Source organism: Lepidochelys olivacea, assembly GCF_965140295.1.
Source record: "Lepidochelys olivacea isolate rLepOli2 genome assembly, chromosome: 6".
NCBI lineage: Eukaryota > Metazoa > Chordata > Testudines > Cheloniidae > Lepidochelys > Lepidochelys olivacea.
The window spans coordinates 24,060,460-24,086,013 of record NC_140416.1 but is presented as its reverse complement, the minus strand read 5'-3'; the positions used below and the strand labels follow the sequence as shown (position 1 = coordinate 24,086,013).

General features: G+C 41.8%; 1 protein-coding gene across 6 annotated transcripts in view; it reads left to right on the top strand.

The window, feature by feature from the left end:
- OSBPL5 (oxysterol binding protein like 5) overlaps positions 1–25,554 on the top strand; it is a 219,433-nt gene that overhangs the window by 63,143 nt on the left and 130,736 nt on the right. The window contains exon 2 of one of the 6 annotated variants that reach the window (XM_084630037.1): positions 18,710–18,883. The exons of 4 other annotated variants lie outside the window; for them this stretch is intronic. The gene's annotated coding sequence lies outside the window, so the exon portion shown is untranslated. Of the gene's footprint in view, positions 1–18,706; positions 18,884–25,554 lie in introns of all 6 variants that reach the window. One more of the 6 variants, XM_084630038.1, reaches the window with a different exon arrangement.

The following is a 25,554-nucleotide window of genomic DNA, read 5'->3' as shown; positions in this document are numbered from 1 at the left end:
TCTCCTTGTTTAGCCAGTCCCAGACTACCCCCAACTCCCAGTCTCACTCCATTTCCTCCTGCTGCTGGTCCTCAGTCTCAATCTCCCACTCCAGGCTCCTTGTCCCAATCTATTCTCCCCACAAGTAAAGCTGTTGTCCCTCTGCATTCTAATCAAGAAGTCTCCTCCTCCGCTGATACCTGGACCCAACAGGGGGGTCACTGAGAGCACTGGAGAGACAAGATCCCTGCTGTCAGTTCCAGTGCCTGGACCCAGCACAACCCAGAGTAGCTGAAAGCAGCAATCTCAGGATCAGTCCGGTTCAGCCCCGGACTGAAGCCTGCCTAGTGCAGACAGAATCTTCGGGAATTTAGCTATTAAAATCTAAGAAGTGTACTGAGCAACTCCCTGCCCCAAACAATGGGGGTGCTGAAGCTTTTCAAAAGAAAGGTCAGAATTTTTCAGCATGGGCAAAACAATATATTTTCCCCTAGCTTCATTTTCAGAAATGGCTGGTGTATCTTGGCTGAAATTTTCCAGAAATATTCAGCCTGAAGCATGGGAAATGTTAGTGCAAATAGTTCAAGTCTGGCAAGGTTTAAACAACTGATAACAGGGTCTTATATTGGGAAGTGCTGGGCAACCTTAATAATAGGTGGTGCACCATTTCCACTAGAACGATAATGTCCCTCTCATCCTATCCAACAAGAGTGCCAAATAGCACCCATTACGGGTGTGTTTTTGTGAGGACACCTGTCCTTTAGACACTGGACTGATGCATTTATTCATTTAGTGTCTGTTTTCATAGCACTGTCTGAGCCATTGTTGTCACAGTACATGTATTTGTAAGTTTAAAAGTGCATTTCTGAGCGTGTCCAACAGTAGCTTGCCCTAATTAGTATTGCCTTAAATGGCTATTTGTTTTGTGTTACAGTACCGAAGGACAAGCTCTTATTAAAAAGGCACCATATTTTGTAGTTAACTGACCCTCCCATCCCACAGTACGGTAGTGATAACAACAGGTACCAGATATTTGGGTGGAGGAGGAGAGGGATATAGTTGGAAAACAAACAAACAAAAAGGGTCGTACCGAGAGATGAATGCTTGGGCTATATCTTTTTTAAATTACTGGGTGACATCTGTTTATCGAATAGCAGCAGCTGTGGAATAGAGCAGACATCACCCCATTTCAAGAAGCACGCAAGTGAAACACATGTCGGCCTGTGTGTGTTGTATGCTTCTCCTGCTCCAATCAGCTGGGACTCTTCTGGGGGCATTGTATTCGCAAAATAACCTGCTGGGTTTTTTTTTTCTTTTTCCAGAAGAATATGATGGCAATTAACTGAATGATGCTATAAAATGAGAAAACCAAAATGCTGTTGGGTCATATCTTCCTTTTGGTTGCATTGCCTATAAACAGAAGAACTAGGAGCAGAATTTGAGTCAATAGACCAGATGGAGGATTTCGACCAGCAGCTCAAGCACCACAAACGTTGGGGATGTTTGGCTCTCAGGTTGTGGTTTGAGCACACCCCTAACTGTTAGATTTGTATCTGAAGCCTCCACAAACAACTGTCACCTGCCTAGAGAGAGAGTGGTCTCAAACCTGAGCCCCGCTTTGGCCCCTATGTGTCACTCTGGTGGTACAAAGGCTGTTTTAAACAGTGTAGCCTGCGGTACGGCACCCCCTCTCAGATTATTTTCCTAGGAGGTGCATTGGAAAGAAGCACAGCACATATTGTGAGAGGCCATGGCTGGAGTATGTTGCATCCAGTAGTCCCTGGCTGATGTGCAGTCCCATGGAAAATGTCGCAGCTGGGCCATAGTTTAGAGTAGTGGTTCTCAAAGGAGGGTGCTGGGACTCCTGAGGGTCCACCGTATGGGTTATGTGGGGGTCTGTCCCTTGAGCCAAGGTGACAGGGGTACAGGACATTCAGTAAGATGCCAAAGGGGCCCTTGGGGAAAATGTTGGGAACCTTTGGTGTGGAGCACCATCAAGACTGGGACTGAATTGGCCTTTGGCTAATGCCAGAATCTGGCTCCTGAACTTTAGCTGCACTCAAAATTGATCCCTGTGTATGTATTCCCAGGATATATGCACATGGGATTATGTATTTGTTCAGGTCTGAGACTGCTCCTGTCAGAGAGTGTTTTCACATTAAGGGTTTATCAAAGTCTGGCCTGCAGAATGTGGGTGTTACGTTTTTCCTATGTTTCTTCTCGTGGTCTCACAGCTGTGCTGGAAGCACAGTGCTTTCCTCTTACCTATGCTTCTGTTGCGAGTTCTGGGTCAGGTTCTATGGAACAGAAAGCCAGATAAGAAAAGTGAGGCAAGATTTTGAACTGAATGCTGCCATCCTGGCTATGTTTTCTTGATGCTGATATTTCTCTAGGTGTAGGAGACTTCTTGGTGCTGCTGTCTGACCCACCACCGCTGCCTCTTCCTCCTTTTACTGTGCTGATAGTGTTCTCCATCCCTCTCCAGTTCACTCCTCTCATTCTCCTAGACTGAGCAGATTCATTTTTTTCTTATTGTTGCACAAAGCAATGTGAGATGCTGGGGCACAGAAGGGGAGCAACAGGCAGGCGGACTGAAGGAGGAGCTCCTGTAATGTCTCTTGGTGTGTCATGGTTTCAGACAGGAGGAAAGAAGCTAGAGGGGAGAGGAGATGGGAAATAAAAAGCTGGGGAGACTCCCTTTTAGCTTGTCTAGGAAAACCCACTGTGTATAAAAAATGATGGTGAGGAATAATTAGCCAGCCCACAACAGATGATTCATCATAGACAAGAATCCTCATTGTCAGCTAGTCATGGTTAACCCCGGTCTTAATAGAGTTTAACCCACAACTATTATTTAGATGATGGTAGAGTTTAGAGGGCTTGACTGAGACCAGAGCCATACTGTGCTACATGCTATACATACTGTCAAGGTTCCTTCCCCACTCTGAACTCTAGGGTACAGATGTGGGGACCTGCATGAAAACCTCCTAAGCTTACTTTTACCAGCTTAGGTTAAAACTTCCCCAAGGTACAAACTATTTTACCCTTTGCCCTTGGACTTCCACTGCCACCACCAAACTTTATCTGGGCTCCTGAGAAAACATAGTTTGGAAACGTCTTTCCCCCCAAAATCCTCCCAACCCTTGCACCCCACTTCCTGGGGAAGGTTTGGTAAAAATCCTCACCAATTTGCATAGGTGACCACAGACCCTTGGATCTTAGAACAATGAAAACATTCAGTTTTCTTACAAGAAGACTTTTAATAGAAGTAAAAAAGAATCACCTTTGTAAAATCAGGATGGTAAATACCTTACAGGGTAATTAGATTCAAAACATAGAGAATCCCTCTAGGCAAAACCTTAAGTTACAAAAAAGACACACAGACAGGAATATTCATTCTATTCAGCACAGCTATTTTCTCAGCCATTTAAAGAAATCATAATCTAACACGTACCTAGCTAGATTACTTACTAAATTCTAAGACTCCATTCCTGTTCTGTCCCCGGCAAAAGCATCACACAGACAGACACAGACCCTTTGTTTTTCTCCCTCCTCCCAGCTTTTGAAAGTATCTTGTCTCCTCATTGGTCATTTTGGTCAGGTGCCAGCGAGGTTACCTTTAGCTTCTTAACCCTTTACAGTTGAAAGGATTTTTCCTCTGGCCAGGAGGGTTTTAAAGGTGATTACCCTTCCCTTTATATTTATGACACATACACATATATTAAGAGAAAGTTCCTGTCCCAGAGACCTTGCAGAGGTGAAGTTACTTGCCCAAGGTCACACAGCAGATTAGTGGCAGAGTCAGGAATAGAAGTGGAAGTTTCTTTACTCCTAATCCAGTACATTAGTCACAAGACCGCAGTGCCTCTCTGGCTAGCTGACGTCATGCTGAACATGATTTGTTGTTGTCCATGCTGACCACAAAGTCACGGTGAGCATCGCATCAGCTAGGTAGACTCCTCCCTGTCATGTTTGAACGTAAGATGCCCTGGTGAAGATAAGCCAGCAATGGATGGAGATGAGATGAGGCTGAGAGAGAAGAAACAGGAGGGAAATGTTTCCTACTTGCTTTAAGCATTTACTGTGCTATTTTCCAGTGTGTCCTATTGGTGGAACTGTCAATGCTATGATGCTGAGAAAAAGAATCAGAGAGTGAGTGTTGCAGGAGTTCACTTCTTTCCGACGTTTAATGTCTATTATATATATTTAGATTTGAATATTACCTGTGAAAAAATATGTTGTTTTGTCCTCAAACTGATGGCCCGTATCATTTTAAGGATCATCTTTCTCTCTCTGGAGTTCCTATGAAACTTGCTGTGGACATTTACATTTAATAATTGTTATGCTATCTGAAAATAAATAGTCCCAGGGAAAGTGTATGGTGAGTGAGATGGTCATTTAGGAAGGGAAGTGGCCTCTTGGTTAATGTGAAGAAAACAGAATAGTTTAGGCATCTGAGACTAGCTGATATAACATACTGAGTCACTAGATGATCATTTTTCTGCCACACCATCATGGATTTTATCTGTATGGCTATCTACTATATATAACTTGTGTGTTACAAAACACATGAAAAAGTGTAAAAGCAGAGGACCAAATGGTTTTATTGTTTATGTATTTTAAAAACTGTTTGCATCTTACACTCTGTTCAAGGTATGCTGCATGGGATCTATTTTCCTTTTTTATCTATCCTTTTAAGAATTACTGTCTTTTTAAAGAGGAAAGCAGAGTTAATATGTGTATCCACTTCCCACATGCTGTTAGATTCATCTCATGGAACACTTCCTCTTTCTTAAATGCAGAAATAAAGGCAGATTTTGTCACCCTTGCTCACATTGAGTAGTATCTTACTCATCATATAGTCTCTTTGATATCAATGGGACTACTCAGGAGAATGTGAATGAGGTTATCATAATCTGTCCCATTTTACGAAATCTTTGGTTTTTCTGTGTGTTTTTTGTGGAATCACAGGACATATTCAACCAGTGTCAGCCAAGCATTCTTCAGATCTTCTGGTGTAAATCAACATTGACTTCAATGAAGTTATGCCAGTTTACATCAGCTGACAATCTGGCCCCGTGTTATTAGTTTAGCTGTGTGTATTTAAATGCTGTTGGGAAAGAGACGGAAAGGCATATCCTCAGCTGGCATATGTTGTCATAGCAACAACTTATACTAGCTGAAGTTTTGTCTGTTGATCATTTGCAAAGATGCTGAGATACATTCACCCCGACAGTCTCTTACTTCCTAGTTGCCTTTAAATACATTTCCAGCCTTGGCTCTGAGGAAGGTCTAAGTCCTGTGATGAGAGTAAATTAAGACGGTTGAAGCTCAGCTCTTAAGACTAGACAAATAAACATGATATTTGAGTTTAGACTGTGTCCTGTGTGGAAATGGCTTATAATTATTACCAGATTTGCTTTAACAGAAAGGCCCAAGTTAGTCAGCTGCCATGGCATTAGACTAAGTTGTACATTTTGGTCTTTTTCTACAAGCAAAGTTATTCCTGTTTGTGAATACTCCACATTCACAAAGCAAACTTGGTGCGCTGACTCAGTAAAACGCCAGGAAGATATGTGACTTTGAAGTTAGAGTCCTGATTTGTGTGAATGTCATCTAAGGACAAGGAGGTGAGGTGAGGTGGGAGAGGAGGAGGGAAGCCCTTTTTTTCATCTTGAAAGCTTCCTTATGGTGGATTTGCTATGGACCGGATATTCAGGGAAGCTCACAGATGTCTCAGGATCAAAGAGGAGCCTTTGCTAGCTCAGTAACTAGAGGGTTGTTGATAACAATTCCAGAGGGAGACGAGGGTATTAAGAGGAGCATGCTGTTTGAGCTGGCAGAAGTTAGGATCATAAAGTTGTAGCTCTCTCTGTGGAGAGCGTACAGCCAGCATTATTCATAGACTTAATTGGTTTTATTCTTTGAACCTAATTCCTATGAAACTAATGCAAAAACCTTTCATTGATACCCTATGCTTCATAATACCAACAATTGGGATTAGGGACTAAATCCTGAGAGGTGCTGAGCAGCTCCAACTCCCATGACTGAAAAGTAAAAGGCAAATGAGGTGTCAGCTGGAGCAAAACAGTAAAGGAGATGGGATAATAAACACTTTAGCTTCACTCCCTATGCCAGTCCACATCAGTGAGTTTTTCACTACCAGCCAGGATGCAGCAGCTAATGGGAGCACTAAGAATTTAATATTTCCAGTCTGGATTTCCATTATTCCTCAGTAGTTCACCTCCATCTAGAGTGGCTCACGACAGGGTAATTTCCTATCTCATATGGGTTCCTAGAGTAACTGTACTGTTGCCTGTGAATTTTTCAGTCAAGGTTTGTCTGTTGTTTACCTCTAGTATGTCACAATTTATTTTAGTACATGTTAATAAGCTAAAACGTACCCCTCTTTTTACTGTACCTTACTGATGAATGTTCTGTAGCATTGCAAGAATATTTCTCCATAAGAAAAGAAAAATTGTGACACTTAACCCACGACCCAGTATTTTGCATTTTATGACACTGTATATGCGTATAACCATAATGGTAAACATCCTTATTCTTGTATATTTTTAGCTTGTTGCAGACAATTCTAAAACACCACACAGCTCTTCCCTTCGGTATATTTTTTTCTGACAAACAGGAATTTATCTATACATTCTGTTCTTTATTTTTAAATCAGTTTTATACAAAGCTATAATGGCATGTGAAGGAGTACAAAGCAGAAGCCAAGTGCCGCAAACCATTGCTCAAATGAGTAGCTTCGTTAACTTCAAAGTGGCTACTTGTGTGAGTAAGGCTTTGCTGACTTTAAAATGAGAGTATTTGTCTTGTGGTAAAGTCTGCTCACCGCAATACTGCATTCCAAAAATAGGATAATTTCCTGTCTTTCAGTGAGTAGGTATCATTGTGTATTAAAATACACATGGTCACTCACATTTGATTACCTTGTGCTGGATCCTGCTCTTTTTAAAGTCAATTAGAGTTTTGCCATTGACTTCAGTGGGAGTGGGAACTGGCTCCTGTGTTTTGAAATCACCAGTTTCAATGATATGTCAAATTAGACTAAACATCAAGTCTGCTTATTTTTATGAGTGGTGGTTCAAATGTTGTTAAATAATTCATTAAATATATCAGTGACTTGCAAATATATGATGGGTGTAAACACCAAGGATGGAGAGAATTATTTAAGGTGATGCCTAGAAATAATAAGATAGAATTAAGAAAAGGAATCTGTAGGCTAAATTTCAGGAAGAACTTCCTAACAGAGAGATGTGCAAGGTTGAGGAATTCTCTTTCAAAGGCATTGATAGAATCCCCAGTACATGGCATGCTTAAAACTAGACTGCACAAAGCACAAAAAAATATACTCCAAAGAACCATGTTACTCTGGTAGAGGGTGGATGAGATGATCTAATAGGTCTTCTCAATTTGTAATTTCTGTTGGTTAGTCAGTATACATTGGGTGTGAGCAAAGTAGTTGAGATAAAAATCAGAACCAGCTTGATATTTTGCTCAAACTTAGACTTTCTGAATTTATACTTTTTTTTTTAGTTTGGAAAATATTCAGTTAACTTGCCCCGCCCCCGCCATGCACATCCTCACTGCACTGTGGCATTTGTTAGGTGGGCTGTTCTGATTGTAGAATCATAGAATATTAGGGCTGGAAGAGACCTCAGGAGGTCATCTAGTCCAACCCCCTGCTCAAAGCAGGACCAACCCCAACTAAATCATCCCAGCCAGGGCTTTGTCAAGCCGGGCCTTAAAAACCTCTAAGAATGGCAATTCCACCACCTCCCTAGGTAACCCATTCCAGTGCTTCACTACCCTCCTAGTGAAATAGTTTTTCCTAAAATCCAGCCTAGACCTTCCCCACTGCAACTTGAGACCCTTGCTTCTTGTTCTGTTGTCTGCCACCACTGAGAACAGCCTAGCTCCATCCAGGTCCTTTTCAGCAGATGACCCCTAACTTATTGCCATTTGTGTCTTATGACAGGTTATGAACTCAGGTGGTACGTTAACTCACCATCGTGGCCAGTATGTTATTCTGATCAACATTTCACAAATCACTGTCCTCTTCTTCTTTTATCATGTTTTTCATCAAAGTATCGAGGACTTCATTATTCCCTCATTTTCTGCTAGATTTATGTGCCGATGGGAATGGTCTCTGCTTTCACTGACAGCAGTTGCTTTAGCTTTCCATCTTCCATATTCTGTGAGTTTATGTCAATTATTTACCAAGCATCTGTCACCAAAAAGGCACCAGATGCTGTACATAAAATAAAGAATCATAAACCAGGTTCAGTGGCTGAGTTACAGGGTTCTCAACATCAACTGTCTCCGCCCTTTCCCATCTGTGCAGAATAGGCAGAAACAAGAGAAGATAAATGGTCAGGAACAAAGTGACTCATACTAGGACTTCAGTTCTTAAAATAGCGACACAAGGGAATCCAATCATCCACTCATGGAAGGGAGTTTCACTGAGGACAGCTTGCCACCGAGAAGGCCTGACTTAGATTGAACCTCAGAAAAATGAGCAAGATCAACCTCACAGATCTATATTACTTTGTTGGGACATAGGGTGAAAAGCAATCCTGTGAGTACATCATTGTGGATCAGTTTTTGATTGAACAAAATCTTCCCATCTCATCATCTCTAGTGACTTTAACGCTTTTCATAAAAGGAGTGGGCTTGTTTGTTATTGATTGTCTTTCCAAGTTTACTTATTTCACCTGCTGCAGCTTCTTGAGCGTCAGAATATGATGGCAGAAAAGAGACGGTGAACAAAGTACTCTCCTGAGGAACTTGCACAAAGTTATCCTACAGGCAGACATTCTGAGGAACCACAGGCAGACATTCTGAGGAACCAAATCAGTGAATAAAACTAAGTTAAGTCAGGATTTAATCCTCCAGGAATCAGATTTTGAATCCTGAGCTAATAGCCTTAAAGATTTGAGTCAGGACTTTGAGAGTTTTAAGTGGGCCTAGAAGAAAGATCTTTGGAATGATTTTTTTATGCTGGGTAGTATACAGTAGTTATTTAAAGCTGGAAATGAGGGGATTTCAAGAAGCTAACATTTAGATGGGTTTCAGAGTAGCAGCCATGTTAGTCTGTATTCGCAAAAAGAAAAGGAGTACTTTTGGCACCTTAGAGACTAACAAATTTATTTGAGCAAAGCTTATGCTCAAATAAATTTGTTAGTCTCTAAGGTGCCACAAGTACTCCTTTTGTTTTAACATTTAGAAGACAGTCAATCTGATTCTTATCCTGAGTTAGAAGAGAGAGGTCGTTGTGTGGTGAAGAACTAGTGGTGTTTTTAAGGGAAAACTTGTGCTTACAACTACAAAGGGGCGGGTGTGCTTTCAGGAGTTCCTATTCTCACTGCTTCCAATGAGTTTATTTGTTTTTTTACAATACATCTAAATAGTACCTGGACAACTGGTGTTTGCTAGCCTGAAGGTCATGTCCCATGCCTTTTGGACCATGAAAGCCAAGAGTGGTGTTTTCAAAGCTGCCTAAAGGAACTGGATGCCCAGTTCCCAAAACCACCTAAGGGATTTGAGCATCCAGTTCTTAGAAACTCCCACCCTAAGGGTCAAATCCTGTTTGTCTTCCTTATGCCTCTAGACTAATTTACTGTGAGCAAGAAACTCCAGCACTGAGGGTTGATGAAGATCTCATAATAACAATAATCTATATTAAAGATTATTTTAGTATTAATACTGTTACAATAGCACCTGGAGCCTTCAACCAAAATTGGGGCCCTATGCTGCTAGCTGCTGTACATACACATAATAAAAGTTCCTGCCCCAGAGAGCTTACAATTTGCATTACCCAAATCAGATAAAGGGTGGGAGGAAAGATTATTTTTCCCTGTTTTACAAATGAAGGAAATCAAAGACTGATAGAACTAGGAATTGAATCTAGGATTCCTGAGGACTAAGCCAATGACTCAACCACAAGGCTATCCTTCCAGCCCTTTGGAAAGGGTACTATGTTAGTGTGTCAGATACTCCTCTTCTTCCTTTACTGGCCCCCCCCCCAGCAAAAAAAAAACTTCAGTCAGAAGGTGGGGGAACCCCTTTGAAAGGGGAGTTTCCCTGCCATACTCACTGCCCCAAATCAGCAGGAGAACAAATTCAAAAGAACGTGTGTCATCCTATGAGAAATTAAAAGAATCCTCAGAGCCAAAGTCTGAAGTCAACTAGACTTGTGCAATGTGGTGCTTTTGGGTGAAAGGTAAAACTCAGCCATTGGCTCTGGGAATCAGGGCCATTTCCAGGTAGTTTTATTCTATTCTGTTCTTTACAGATTCTTATTCCACACTCATCACCATAGTATCTGAGTGCCTTCCAGTAGTGCATTAAGGATTATGACTATCATCTGTCATCTGTTGTCTCTCCCATCCCAGTCTCAAGGGAAGAAGTGTGTATGCAGTTTTAGTTGGTAAGGATTTTTTTTTTTTAGTTCTTGTGGGAGTATTTTTCCCACTGTCTTGGACTGGCCCCTGAGAAACTGCTGTCTCCTGCACAGACAAATTTACCCTCATTGTGGAAAGTTCTCTTCTGCTAGAGAAACAGAGTTATCAGCCACAGATTTCACCACAGAGGGTTAGGCAATCTTTTAGATATCCTGTGGCCAGGCCAGGAGTGCCTTGGAGATAAGGACCGATACCTTGAAGCAATATTTCTACTACCTGACAGTACTACTACCAAAATAGGCTACCAAAAATGCATTCAGATGTTTGCTATCTATTGATCTTTGAGTCAGTACTACTACCAAAATAGGCTACCAAAAATGCATTCAGATGTTTGCTATCTATTGATCTTTGAGTCACCCAGCCTTGGGTGAACCATCAAGAACTATGCCAGAAGGAGGAACTGTATATTCTGGTTCTGAAGGAAGTATACTGAGCACAGATGGTTCGGGGTGAGAGAGGAAGTTGGCAGTATTTATTATAACAATAAAAATCTTGCATAGCTTAGTTGGGAGTTGGGTAATGTAATAAAAACTCATGGTATTCCTGACACTTCAGTGAAATGAGTCAAGTATTGGCAGGGCTGTAGACTAATGGTCTTAGATCTCTCTATACAATAACCCTACTGGAAAAGTAAAGCAACTCACTGTCTGTTCTTTTGATAGGTTTAACTGCCATATTGCTTTGGATCATGGCTTAAGCCTCCTTGTACCTACATATATTTCATATAATTTGGAAATGACTGTGGAGTTTCTCGTGTGAAGGAGGGCTTAGTAGGGCATCTTCAATTGACATTAATACTTTGGAAGCTCACTTGGAATATTGCTTTCAGTCCTTCTCCTGAAGAAAAAAAAAAAGAAAAAGATTGGACACTGAACACTTTTTATCTTTTCTTTGTCTTCTTAGTATCACTAATATGGAACTGAAGTATTGTTTTGAATGGAACCCACCTCAACACATGCAGACTAGTAGACTGCTTTGTGGACAATTAGCTGCCATTGTGTATCTGTTTGTAATACAGGTATGCAGTTCAGAAGCCTCGTTTAATTCCCTAACACACTGGGAAGCCTGCAGAGAGTTTGGAACTTTGGCATTGAGCATCCCTAAAGCTTTCTCTACCACTTGAATCAAGGTGGGCAGCTTCCTTGGTTCACACCAGCTGCTGTTCTCCCAGCTTTGGCTGCTGATGAAAACTTGGAAGATTTTCTTCTTTTTCATGAGCGAGATCTCCCAAGCTGTTTGGCAAGATGATGAGACTCGAGCGAACACATTTGGTTCTCACTATTAAAAATCTGCCCACTCTTGCACAATGCCAAAGCAAGAGCAGGCATATATTACAATAGCATATCTAAAAATACCATACTCGGGCTTGCTCTGCTCATAGCTGCAAAAGTACACCACTCGCAACAAAGTGATTCAAAAAGCAATGCTGTGTTCCTTGCCCTTATCCCTGCAGCTGCCACCTAGCTATAGAATTCCAACCAAGCTTCCACCTTCGTATTAATTCATAAAAAGAAAAGGAGTACTTGTGGCACCTTAGAGACTAACCAATTTATTTGAGCATAAGCTTTATTATTTATTTATTATTTATTTGAGCATGAGCATGATGCATCCGATGAAGTGAGCTGTAGCTCACGAAAGCTCATGCTCAAATAAATTGGTTAGTCTCTAAGGTGCCACAAGTACTCCTTTTCTTTTTGCGAATACAGACTAACACGGCTGTTACTCTGAAACCTGTATTAATTCATGTATTTCTTCTGTTTAACACAAGAGTAAATAATCCAAGAGCCAGCCTGGCCCTCTGTATAATCAACCTACCTTCACCACTCTGCGCAGTCAATTGTTGCTCCTCAACGGCAGTCCCACTGGACCACTAGCAGAGCCAGTTCAATGGCTTGACAGCATCTCTGGTATCTCTAACATCATTTTCTCAGACTCAGAGGAAGGTTTCCTTGGCAGAAGAGTTCATAGCAGGCATGTCTTTAGAGCATAATTCTTTGTAATACACACTATGTTGCATTTTTTTTAAAACAGTATGTTTTGTGGAAAATGCTCTCTATTTTAAAGAACTGCCTGTTTGGTTTAAAATTAGAAACCCAAACAAATACTCCCTCAGACGATATCTGTCTGTCTATAGCAACAGACAGTGTATAAACCTCCATGGACAGGATAGAACATCGGTCTTCTCTTAAACAGCCCTTGTTCATTATTAAACACAAAGGGACAGATCCTAAGTTGATGTAAATAGGCGTAGTTCCATTCAGGTCAGTGCCTGGTGCCACAGATACCTGGTGGGGTTTTTTCCAGCAATGACTACTTAAAAGGGATGCTATCATGGTTTTTAGCTTTCACCAATGACCTTCCTTCAAGCATGGTCCCATTATTGAATTACTTTCCATTATAATCTGTATAATACCTATCTATAATGGGTTATTTTTGAAGGTGGTATTTTTTTTTTAGAGAAAAGCATTGTGGATCTGAAAATATATTAAAGCCATAGGCTTTGTTTAATAGTAAACAAACTAAGGAGTGTCTGGCTTTGATTACTCACTGCCGGGTGCACCAGAGATCTAGCATTTGGTCTGTTGTGGTGCTGACATCATTTTAAAATATTCTACACAGCTTTTGTCTGTCTAAAAAAGCATATAGCTTGATGAAAAACAAGGGTGTTAGGAGAGAGAAGACTGTTTGCTTTTATGGGAGTTCCTGGCTTTCTGTTTTAATAACAATAGTTCAGCCTCTTATAGATTGATCAGTAAATGGTTTGATCTTTAAGCATTATGCTTCAGAAGCAGAACACTGTAACATGAATGCCTGTTCCATTCATCAGGTCAAATATGGGCTGGATTGAAAACCCTGACCACAGAACAAACTATTAATGTAGTCTGTTAAATACCCACCTTTTAAAAACACTAAAATGTACATAAATATCAGTATCATGTTAGGAGGCATCTAAATAACTGACACACACTTTGTTGGCTTCAAAGACATAAGGTCTTGGATATTGAAGGGTAAACCTCAAAAGGGATTGGGTAAGTACCTCAAAGTCTGGATACTTAGGTGATTATCTGGAGTCTGCCAAATATGGATTAAAAAACCTTTAGCAAAATAGGCTTTTTTGCAGTATTTCACCCGTTGAGGTTCTGTTTCTTGTCAGAATCCAGAAGCCCAGAATTGCACAAAAACGTAAAGTAATTAACCAAACATTTCAGAACCATACAATAGGTCTGAGTCTAAAATTGGGCAAGGGATTCCACAAAAGTACAGGATCTGCCTATGCAGAACAGCTAACAGGTAAAGGGTTTTGGACTTTCACTGATCTCTAGCACAGTCTGTCCACTAGATTTGAGTCCATGGCCGGATTTATATTTTGTTTATATTTTTTTCAAGGAATTTGATGTTGAATTAGCCACCAGAGGGAGCCTATCCAGTTGTTGGAGTCCAATGGCAACAGATTGAAGTTGACAGAGTAAGCACTGTCGCATTCAAATGTCATTCAGTGGTTCATATTGGCTTTTACGTAAATGGAAGCTCAAATGAAGGTCAGACGTTGCCTTAGTTTTACTTTTTTATTAAAGGAAACAAAAATGCTTTTGCCCACTTTTTTTCTTGTCATGGAAAATAGACATGCATCTAAGACCTATGGGTACAATTTTCAAAAATCCTTCAGCATACTAGGAGCCTAATTGCCATTTTTCAAAAGTGATTTAAACAGTAAGGCACCTAAGTCCCATTGATTTTCGATGAGGTTTAGGCTTCTAAGAACCTGCATCAGTTTTGAAAATGGAATTTAGCCTCCTAAGTCACTGAAACACTTTTGAACGAAGAAAATAAAGCTACAGTAATTCAAGGTCTCACATTGTGGTATTAGCCTAGATTCTCCATGGAGTTTGCTTTTGCTTTCTAGTATTTAATGTATGTTTCACCACCTGATGATTTATCTGTATAAAGGCTATGGGTAAACTTTGTTTGTAGTCTGTCTTTAGTAGAAAAATGAGCCTGATTCTCCACTTCCAAGTAATTTACACCTGTGTAGAGTGAGCAAAAAGTGAGTGTAAAACATTGCTTTTCAGATTTGGTATCATTTTTACATCCATTTTATGTGGAGGTAATAATTAGGCCAGGTGCAAGGCAGTGGAGAGTCAGGCCACAGGAATTCATTCTCAGTATAAATAATAGAATCACAGAAATGTAGGGCTGGAAGGGGCTGCGAGAGGACAACTAGTCCAGCCCCCTGCCCTGAGGCAGGACTAGAGTATGTATTAAATGACATTTAGTACATCGTTTGGGCATTTCACTATAATGAAGCACATGTTTCACAAAGCAATATTTCCTGACGAAGGCTCCAATACAGGAAAACATGCCTATTGAGGAAAGCACTTAAGGACATGCCTAACTTTAGACACATGCTAAGTCCCATTGATGTCAATGGGATTTAAGCACATATGCTTAAATGCTTTCTTTTAAGAAGCAATTAATTTACGCAGATTCTTAAATTCTCTTCTGAATTGGAGCCTAAAGGTCCGATCCTGCAAACATTCTAAAGGACTTAGTTTTTACAACCACACTCACAGTAGTGAGCACTAAGCCTGTTAGAAAGTGTTTGTGGGATCAGGCCGTAAGTAAGCCAGAGACATCCAGAGATAAGTGATTTATTAGCTTTAACAAGGTGTTTAGACAAGTTGGTGAAACTACTTTGTCCACTCTCTTGAATCCATCCCCATCATTGTCTAATACACCTTCAGGGCTCTGACCCTTATCTGTTGCCTTCTGATAACTCTTGTTATTTTCACACTAGTTCTCCTTACACTCCTACATGGCTGCAGGGCTCCTTGTTTCTCAGAACTGCAAGATATACTGGCTGTAATTGCCTCATTTTTCATGAAGTCTCTTAGGTATCTATCTTTGCATCACCAAACCTGCACCTCTCTAGTCTGATACTTTTCCACTAATTGCGCAATATACCTGTCATTATCATTACTTCTTTATCCTGTTACTACAGTATTTCTCTGTGTATGTGCTGTGGAGTACCTTTGAAGGCTAGTAGGATATGGCACTTCTGACAGATTGGCTATGTAATGAAATGGAAATGTGTCGCATGCATTAATACGTAATGGGGAGAATGTCAGTGTTATGAAATAGTTCATGGCAACATAAATTAGCACAGAACTGAATGATCGTGCTTGTTAAGAATTGCAGTTGTGGAGCTGTGCTACTGTTGTTGTATCAGATGTGGTTATAGGATGGGCACTGTTTTTAATGTTATTATTATAGCTGACAATTGAGATCACTCTGATTTAGAAAGTTTCCTTTTTCAACATAGGCTAAATTGTTAACAGACAGCTTTACCGGTACATTGCAAAGCTTAGTCAAAGATGCTCTCTGTGCCAAGCACAAAGTATGGTTCACTATTGTGCACATCCTGCTTCCTAAGGCCATATTAATTGATAAGTGAAGAAAAGGTAATATTTGGAAGAAATTAATTTTTAGAAGCATGTAGGGTCCTGAGCATCCAGGTTTAGCATAATAATGAAAGGATGACATATTGCCAGGCTGCCTGCTCTCACCAGTGTTATTTCTTCAGAAATGAAGCAGCAAGGTTTTCCATATGTAGCATTCAGCTTCTTTTCACTGATCCTTATTTTCATTATTATATTTATTATACGTCCATGGTGGCATAGCACAGTGCAATGAATAGTAATCTCAGTGGCTGGAAATGTATTATAATACTACTTGGTCCTGATTCTGAACTCATTGTCCCTGGTGCAAAATCAGGAGTAACTCCAGTGAAGCTAATGGAGGTAGACTGTTGTAAAACTGATGTGAGAGGAGAATCAGGCCCCTAATAATTAATGATTTCCATCCAGAGGAACTGGACTGCGAGGGTGAAATTCTGGCTCCACTGAAGTCAATGCCAAAACTCCCATTGACTTCAGTGGAGTCAGTATTGCACCCCAAGTTGTCTGTGCAAAGCTATATATCAAATCCAAAGTGGTATTATATATAATAATAAACTGCAGAGTCATCTGATTGATTAGATATGGAACTCATGGTGATGATTATCAGCGTGAGACTAGAATGGCTGCGTTATTCACAAGTAGCAAAGTCACCAGGTGCGTTATGCAGGTTGTCCCAAACGATAGCCAATAAAGGCCCATATGTTTTTGAAAAATGAAAGCTTAGTTTCTGAAACACAGTTCTGCAGAAAGGCGTGAAATCTGAGACAACTTTTTGGTGGAATGGTAGGGTACACGGGACCCTGGTTATAAAGTGTAAGTGTCCTTACAAGAAGCAATTTTAAAAATAGCCCAATGAAGTTTGGTCGTTTTTGTTTTTTTTTAATCCAACATTGGGCTGAGAATAGTACAAGAAGGTCCAGCTAACCTTTGAGCGGCTGGTTCCTTTGTCATTATAAATGGTGGAGTCCTGAATGTGTGCAGTTAATGGAGAGTTTGGAAGCAGCAGTAAGACGTGGCAAGGGTTACAGCGCAAAGCAGCTATGCCCAAGTCTACTTCCTTCTCAATCAATAGAAAAGCAGGGTTGAATTCAGGTTCTTTTTGTTTGTGTGCGTGTGGTGTTGTGGTCACCAAAAAAATTCAAAGCCTGAGTCACTTTTGCCTTTGTGGTATTTCAAAAGGCATTTAGAAGAGTCACTTATTTTAAAAGCTAAAAATACACCATTGAGACTGTACTAACTGAAGACTTGCGGTTCAAGGGCCCAATCCTGCAAACCCTTATTGGTGTACGCAGTCTTTATTGATGCAAGTAGTCCTATTGACTACTGTGAGACTACATGTATGAGGAAAGACTGTGCAGGACTGGGCCTGAAACTGCTGATGTTACTGAACTGGGCGTGGGCTCAAGAATCAGCAAATTTGAACCATTGTATGGTGGTGTCTATTCTCTTTTTTCTTACAGTGGTCAATGTGCCTTTGAAAGTATGTTCACTGGCATTCAGTCTAGAAGTACAAGAAAAGGAACCGTACTGGGGTGCATAAATCAAAGTTTGAAACTCAGTTCTTTTCTTGTCTTAAATTTCTAAAAGGCCTACTGGCCTGCAGTCAAGTCAGTCTACTTGAAGATGCGTTTCCACATAGTGTGCTGATTGAGTAGTTTATAAGCAAAAAATGCACAGTGCTTCTGTATGTTTTACTAAATCAGTATTTTATATTAGTAAACATTAGTCATTTTCACTTTTCTTTTTTGGGGGTGGGGGCTTGATTCAATTAAATCAATGAAAAGATTACTTTGAAGGGCTTTGGATCAGGCCCTTGATCAAGTTGTTTCTTAATTTTTGGAATGGCAAACAATATAACAAAACATATAAAGAAAAGCGTCGGATGTAAACATGCATATGGCAGGGGAATGCAGAAATCCCTTGTAGAATAAAAGAAGCTGGTACAATGGTACTCTACCAAAACAGTCCCTAATCAAACTAAGAAATAAAATTAATAGTAATAATAATATTCTGTATGTAGACATTGACTTTCAACAAGAGTTTCCAAGATCAGTGTTAAGATTTAATCTGTATGGACTGGATCCAAGCAAACCACCACTGACTGACTCAAAGTCAGAAGTCTAATCTAATGTTATAAACCAGGGAGACTGCACCCATGTACAGACTAATCAGAAGTTGGTTTCAGTTTTGGTTTTAACCCTGTACCATTTTGGTGGGAAAGGAAGCACATCTAACTAACAATGGCTGTATTTCTCCATAAACCTAACACTGGAGGATTTCTTCTCATTTTATCATGTCTGAGATGGCTGAGGCGGGTGTCATCATTTGCTAATGAGGCTCCCCTGGTTCTCCTTTTCAGATTAGAAAGCATTGTATCACCTCTAGCCAGGGCCAGATGTGTCACAAAGACAGGACTCGTGGTTGCCTAGGTCAGCAGAACATTCCCAAACTGTTTGTAAGAGTGACTGCAGGCTGCTAGGGGCTGACATATATTGATCTGATTAAGGGCGGGCAGGGGACTCCTAGAGATGCCTCTGTGTTCAGCCAACCAAAAATTCATCACCTTTTCACACGAACTCCTGACTAAGGAACTGCTTGTTTTTGGTTATGCTGAAGGAAGAACTACAAAACCCAAATATCCTCAATAACTACTTGGAAACTGATTTTCGTAGAGGTCGAGCACCCATAGCACCCACTGGTTAAAGTGGAGCTGTGGGAGCTCAGAACTTAAGAAAATCATCTTGCGTGACACTTGTGCCTGGAAACCCATGTGGATTCTCTTGCACCCAGCAGGGCTAAAGAAAATCAGCAGGGATTCCCCAGCAATGATTCCTCTGGATTCCTGGGACCACTGCTGAGGAGCAAAACCAGATGCCTCTCTGCCTCCTGTCCCACTGCTCCACTTGGTGACTTACAGCCATCAGGGAGTGGCAGGTGGGCATCAGGAAAGAGCGGGCAGGACAGAAGGTGAGTAGAAAAAACCTGCTTCAACCCCATAATCTCCCAGGTACCCAACCCAGCAAGGTGCCCCAGAATCCTCCAGCCATCTCACCACACATGCACGCAGCTTCTCAAGCACCCCCTGCGTGCACACACACACACACACACACTCTGTTTCCCCAGGAGCCACCAGGCATCCCATCTTCCTAACAGCAAAGCATCCCACTACTCATGCAGCTGACTCTGGAATTTCCCATCAAGATCTTGAGTTTCCCCAAGCATCTCCTCCAGCTGCTTCTCTCACCTTCCTGAGAAATGGGGTTCCTGTGTGTGTGAGGAGGGGGCTGTCCCAGCTGTTACTTCCGGGGAATAACAAGGATGGGGTCCTGCCTCCTGAGCCCATTTGCTCCTCGGGACTTGAGGTGGGAAGGGAAGGTGGTGGGTGGGCCCCTTTGTCTCAGCTCTGTCACTGTTTGTGGAGGAGATTGGGAACTGTCATTCATCCATGAGAAATTTGATACCTGCCCAGGAGCTTTGTGCAACCCTTACTCCTGTGAGCACTGGCATAACTATCGTGTGGGTGTAAGCACCACTTGTGAGAACATGAGTAGCATGACTGAGCCCTAGAAATTAAAGCTAGTACAAACGGTTTTATGATGTCTACATGGAACCTGAGTGACGGGGCTGCTTGCTGGCGGTGAGTCCTGTGCCATCGAGGGAATGACTTTCACACAGATTTGTGGAATGGAGAATCAGAATACAGGGTACAAAGTCATTTGAGAAGAGGCTTAGTTAATATTTGAAAAATAGAGCAGATTAATAATAGTAATTAAGTGGGCAAAATACTGCTGATTTGCTACAGATCTTACTCAGGGAAAACTCCCATTGAAATTGCATGGCTGTTCAAAAGTGGCAATTTATTATTATTATTATTATTATTTATCTTACAGTAGCACCTACAGGTCCCATCCAAGATTTGGTCCCTATCATGCTAGGTATGAGACAATCCTTGCCTTGAAGAGCTTACAGACTCAATAGGCAAGACGGACAAAGGTTGGGAGAAAAGTATTGTTATCCCCATATTCCTGGGGAACTGAGGCAGAGAGAAACGAAGTGTCAAAGGCTACACAGGAATTCTATGGCACACCCAAGAATTAAACCAAGGCTCCTTGTCTAGTATGTTAATAACAAGATCTCTGGCCTCTTATGTTGTTGGGGGTGCCACAGTCACTCTGCTTTGCCTTACAGTTCTCGTGCTCTATAGGCTCCAAGGCAAATGACTCCAGTTGCCAAATTGTGAGAAGAATTTCATGTTTTTTTGTTCTCCTTGCTGTACCTACCACAGCTGGCTGCTGTAGCACACTGGTTGGATTGTTTTGACAACTCTGCAGTTACCTGAGAGGTATTTTTGTGACTTAGTTATGGTCTGGCCATGCTTCTGTACCTTCCAGAAAGGTTTCAGAGAGTGGTGGGGCCAATGTCCCTGAACTGAAAATTCCCACCTGTCTCTCGTGTGCCTGTCAAGGATAGAGTGGAGACAGCCAAATTGAAACAAACAAACCCACTTCTGCATCTATCTCATCTTATTATCTAAGGGCCAGATCTCCAGATGGAATAAATTGGTGGAGCTACACCAGCTGAGGATCTGGCCTTACATTTCTCCTTTGTGCTATCAAAACACTTCAACTGTCTACATCAAGGTGAGGTTTCTGGGTAGAACTATACAGGATAGTACAGGATGGGATTTTTTTGGTTGTTATTCAGAAAACGGCTGCATGTATTTTTAGTTGAACTGTAAAATCCTGCATTGATTTAAGAACTGTTTTGAGCTGCGGGGCCCCAATCCTGCAACTCGGAGCATGTGGGGTATAGTGCTATACCAGCGCGGAGCCTCATTAAAGCCAGTGGGGTTCTGCTCGGGCACAGCCATCCACACGCACATTATCCACTGCAGGATCAAGGCCTAATTCTTCATGGATAAGCAGGGCCGGATTTCCAGTCAAGCAAAGTAGGCACGTGCCTAGGGGCGCTGGTGTTCTGGGGGTGCCTTACCTCTCTAAAAGTGTGTGCAACATGAAGGTCATCTACAGGCAGGGCTGAAGATGCTGTGCCTAGGGGCGTGTAAGGTGTAAATCCAGCCCTGTGGATAAGCCCTTTCCTTTCACATGTCAGTAGGCCCATATTTCCATGCTCTGACATCACTACATTCCTCACTCCATCTTTATAAGATTCATAAACTCACACACAGCAACTCGGGTTTGGGACTGGGAGACGATGGCCCTGATCCTATAAACACTTGCGCATTTGCTTAACATTAAACAGGTGAGCACTGGTAGATTTCAGTGGCCTTGATAGTCACCTGATGCAGTTCTTGCTGCTGTATGGGTTGTTGTTGCCCTAGAATGGCATAATGGCTAACCCTCTGCACATCAACAGACGGCTTGTACCAGCTGAGGATGTAGTGAGTGTGTGATGGAGAAGGCAACTAGTCTAAGGAGTGATATTGCAATGAGTAGCACCTTAACCTTTTTTCTCCCTTCATCTTTGGTGCAACTTAGGTCAGCAGAAGGCAAAAGAGTAGACCCAGTCTCCTCTCCTGGAGAAACAGGTCGGGGGGGGGGGTCTGCCCCAGGAAGAGTTTTGGCTTTCTAGGGACCCAGCAGCAAGGGCTGAAGCAACCCAAGGGCTGAGTGAAAAGATGAGAGCCCACCAGAGGTGCTGGCTGGTGGTAGTATACTTTGACTCCCAATCCAGACATCCCTTCATGTGCAGTACTCCTATCTGTAGGGTCCATCATGGTAGAGAAGTGACAGAAATCTGTTGGAATGAATATAAAAGGGAATTCTCTGTGGAGGCTGCTGGACACAGACCGGACCCTGTAGTGCTCTCTGGCTTTCTAGTTCCAAGACTAAATAGAGCCTCTGTTGCCTAATGTCATCACATAGGGTCCACAGGGGTTTCCTGACACTCCAGGGGAGCATGTCCACTGCGTGGAAACTTCTCTATTCCTTCCCATGTGAAAGTAGCTGATGCCCCAAGGGGTGCTAGCAGGGGCTGCAGTTGTGAGAAATCCTCATTGTGCTTTGGGCACCTCATCATAAAGCTGTCCATGATAGAGTGCCCCCTCTGGGAACCACACAGGGAACACACACATGTGAGTCCAGTTATCCCCCACCCTAGCAGGTGTTGTAGAGGGCTGGTGCTCCATCCTCCAGCTGAGGCCTCTGGAGTCTCGTCCCTTCTTGGGGTCCCCTGCAAAACCACAGAACAGCCCGCAGTAAGTAAACGGGGTGAAACAGAAGAAAGGAAAAGAAAAAACCTGCAGGAAAAACCCTGGGAATATCACTGTCCACTTCAGAGGCCACTGAGGTTCCAGTATAAGTATCAGTCCCCTTTCCCCCTCTGCTCAGGGGTCCTGCACCATGTATCTGCGAGGAGGGGCTCTGCAGTATGTCACTCTTCTCTTCAGGGCTGGAGAGGCTCAACAGCCTGTTCCCTTCCTCGGGTTGCCCAAGTCTGAGAGGAGTTCCCTCTCTTTTAACTCCTCCTCCAGTCCTGCCATGATTTGCAGGTGTGGAGGGGTAGGGCCGTTCCAGCCCAAAGCAGCTCCTTAACCCCGTCCATGCTTGTGAGGGGTTTATATACGGTTATATACACAGGCCAGGCCACAGTCTGGCTGCAAATTAAGTCCAGTCTAGCTCTTGATTGTGTTGCGTCTGTGGTTGCCAGCCGCACAATGTGAGTCTAACTACTTCAAGTATGGATGGGGATTGTGCTTTTTTATTTTCTGAACCTTGGACAACTGCATAATTTATTAATAACCAAGTGCAAGCATGGCAATAATCTGCAAATGTCTGAGGGTATGTCTGCAGTGCTGGCAGAGGTGTGAGTGCCATGCAGAAGCACAGGCGGCCACATGGAATGTGCAAGCCCACCCGGGACTCTGGATACGGACTCAAGCATCTAGCCTGGGCAGTCTCCGGCACCAGCACAGCTTCACTGCTGTTGTTGTTTCAGCGAGCTAGATCAAAGCTAGCTTGGATATGTCTACAGGTGCTGCACTCACCCCTCTGATTGCAGTGTAGACATACCCCGAGTCTTCACATGCCCTCTTCTGTACTCCATTGTTGAGGGAATAGGTACAGGCTCGGCACCCCTAGATGAAGGATCGTGCATGTTTGTAATAGTTTCCTGTCAAGGAGCAGTCATTAGACTCTAGGAGGTGTTCTTTTGGGCAGCTTTCCATGTGAATATAGCCTCCCACATGGATTTCAGCAGCATCCCCAGGCAAGAGTCTCTGAGATTGCTGAAATTTCTGATTTGATGAAAGATCTTCTTGTCTCAACAGGTACTATGGTTTCATCAAACCATGTACTGACAAGCATATGGGATGTTTATATGCTCACTTTATTTCTTGTTTGCACAGTGCTTTGAAAATGTAAAATATAGCAATGCTAGCTGCTTATTATTATTATTACTACAGTTATTAGTATCTTACTCTCCAGTAGTTTTGAACAGCCGTTATTCATGAGAAATCTGTGCAACAAGTGGGAGTTTTTCAAACCTTCTCTGGTCAGATTGTGTGCAATCACGTGATGCCAGATGTCTCAGTGTAACCCTGATATGATGCAAAAGCAAATAGGCTGGTGCATGACAACTGGAGAAGCCAAGCAGGTAGTTACAGAAGAGCCAGGACTACAAATACAACATCCTCTCACCATACAAAGAATATTAAACAAAAATAATAATTGATAATAATAAGGCCTTTTGGCTGATTGCAGATGTGGTCGTGTAATTGTGGGGGCAGTTGCTAGAATCCTCCATGGAGATGCAGGATTATTTTTGCTGACTTACTCTGATATTGGTTCAGGTAAGTTCTCTTAGTTCCAACATTCAAGCCTCTCTCTGAGATAGAGGGAACATGTTCGACAGGGAAAAACCTTAGGAACAGCCACATTCAACCAAAAGCTTACATTTACATTTTATGCTTGTCACTTAAGTTAGTGATAAAGGGAAACCCGGGGCAGGGGGAAATTTGGACCACTTCCAGTGTCTGATGCGTTAAGAGCAGGTAAACACACTTGCTTTCTGAAGGGATCTGTGTATGTATTGCAAAGGGAGATAGTGAATAATATCTGTTTTACTATTTTTGAAGATATAATAATAATACATTAGTGGTCCTGTGTTGAAAGCTGTGGCATTGGTGTTTGGTGCTGAGATATGTGCATGTTATGCACTGTAACTGTCTTACCTACTTGATGCTTGGAAAACTGTCCCCTAGAAAATGACTTCCAAGCTGTTTGGCAAATGGAGCTTGCACCTTTTCTCAGTGTAGATCAACTGACAGGTTTCTATCAAACTTGGGTATGGCTGGGACCTTTACAAAATTCACTGAATACTTTTTTTCACTGTTGCAGGGATTTGCCTTGTCCTTATAGATGAATTACAGGAAAGATTTGTAGCCCAGTGGGCTAGTTTGTCTTTATTATATTTACTGCTTTGCATTATATTCTGCTTTGCATTATTTTTAGCAGGAATGCAAGAAACCTACAGGCCTGTATCCTGTAAGACATTAGCTTCAGCAAGTTAGCGTAAGGCTTGAGGCCTGTGACCTTCAAACAAATAAACCACAGATAAACAGCCAAAGAAAACCCCAAGTATCGGGGAGCCAAAAATAAAGTGTTTAAGGGGAAGTTTTGACCAAAAGTACATGATACAACCACAAAAGTGTCATGGCAATAAATTAACGTATATAACATGTACATGACCTAACCACAAGAGGGCCATAGTAACAAATTGACGTACGTGTACATTGGCCAAACTGGACAGTCTCTACATAAAAGAATAAATGGACACAAATCTGACATCAGGAATCATAACATTCGAAAACCGGTAGGAGAACACATCAACCTCTCTGGCCACTCAGTAAAAAGACTTAAGGGTGGCAATTTTGCAACAGAAAAGCTTCAAAAACAGACTCCAACGAGAAACTGTTGAGCTTGAATTAATATGCAAACTAGATACCATTAACTTGGGTTTGAATAGAGACTGGGAGTGGCTGGGTCATTACACATATTAAGTCTATTTTAAGTTTACCCATGTTAAGTATCCTCACACCTTCTTGTCAACTGTCTAAATGGGCCATCTTGATTATCACTATAAAAGTTTTTTTTCTCCTGCTGATAATAGCTCATCTTAATTAATTAGCCTCTTACAGTTTGTATGGCAACTTCCACCTTCTCTGTATGTATATATATATATCTTCTTACTATATGTTCCATTCTATGCATCCGATGAAGTGGGCTGTAGCCCACAAAAGCTTATGCTCTAATAAAGTGTTAGTCTCTAAGGTGCCACAAGTCCTCCTGTTCTTTTTGCGGATACAGACTAACACGGCTGCTACTCTGAAACATGTTAATAAGTTGAAATAATTGATATATTAACCTACAGAAGAAAAACACTCCAATATTAATGAGGTAAGAAAATGCAAATAAGGAAAAGGGAAAAATCCCCTACTGAATATGCATCAAACATAGCGTTGTCAGTATAACATATTATAAACGTTGCATCCCAGCCTAGAGGAGCGGGGAGAAGGAGATGTAGTCCTTGGGACGTGCCAGAACGATGGCCACTGGTAATGAGGGAAAAGGTAATGTTGATGAAGAAGATGATGGATAGCATTTCAGGTTGTTCTACAA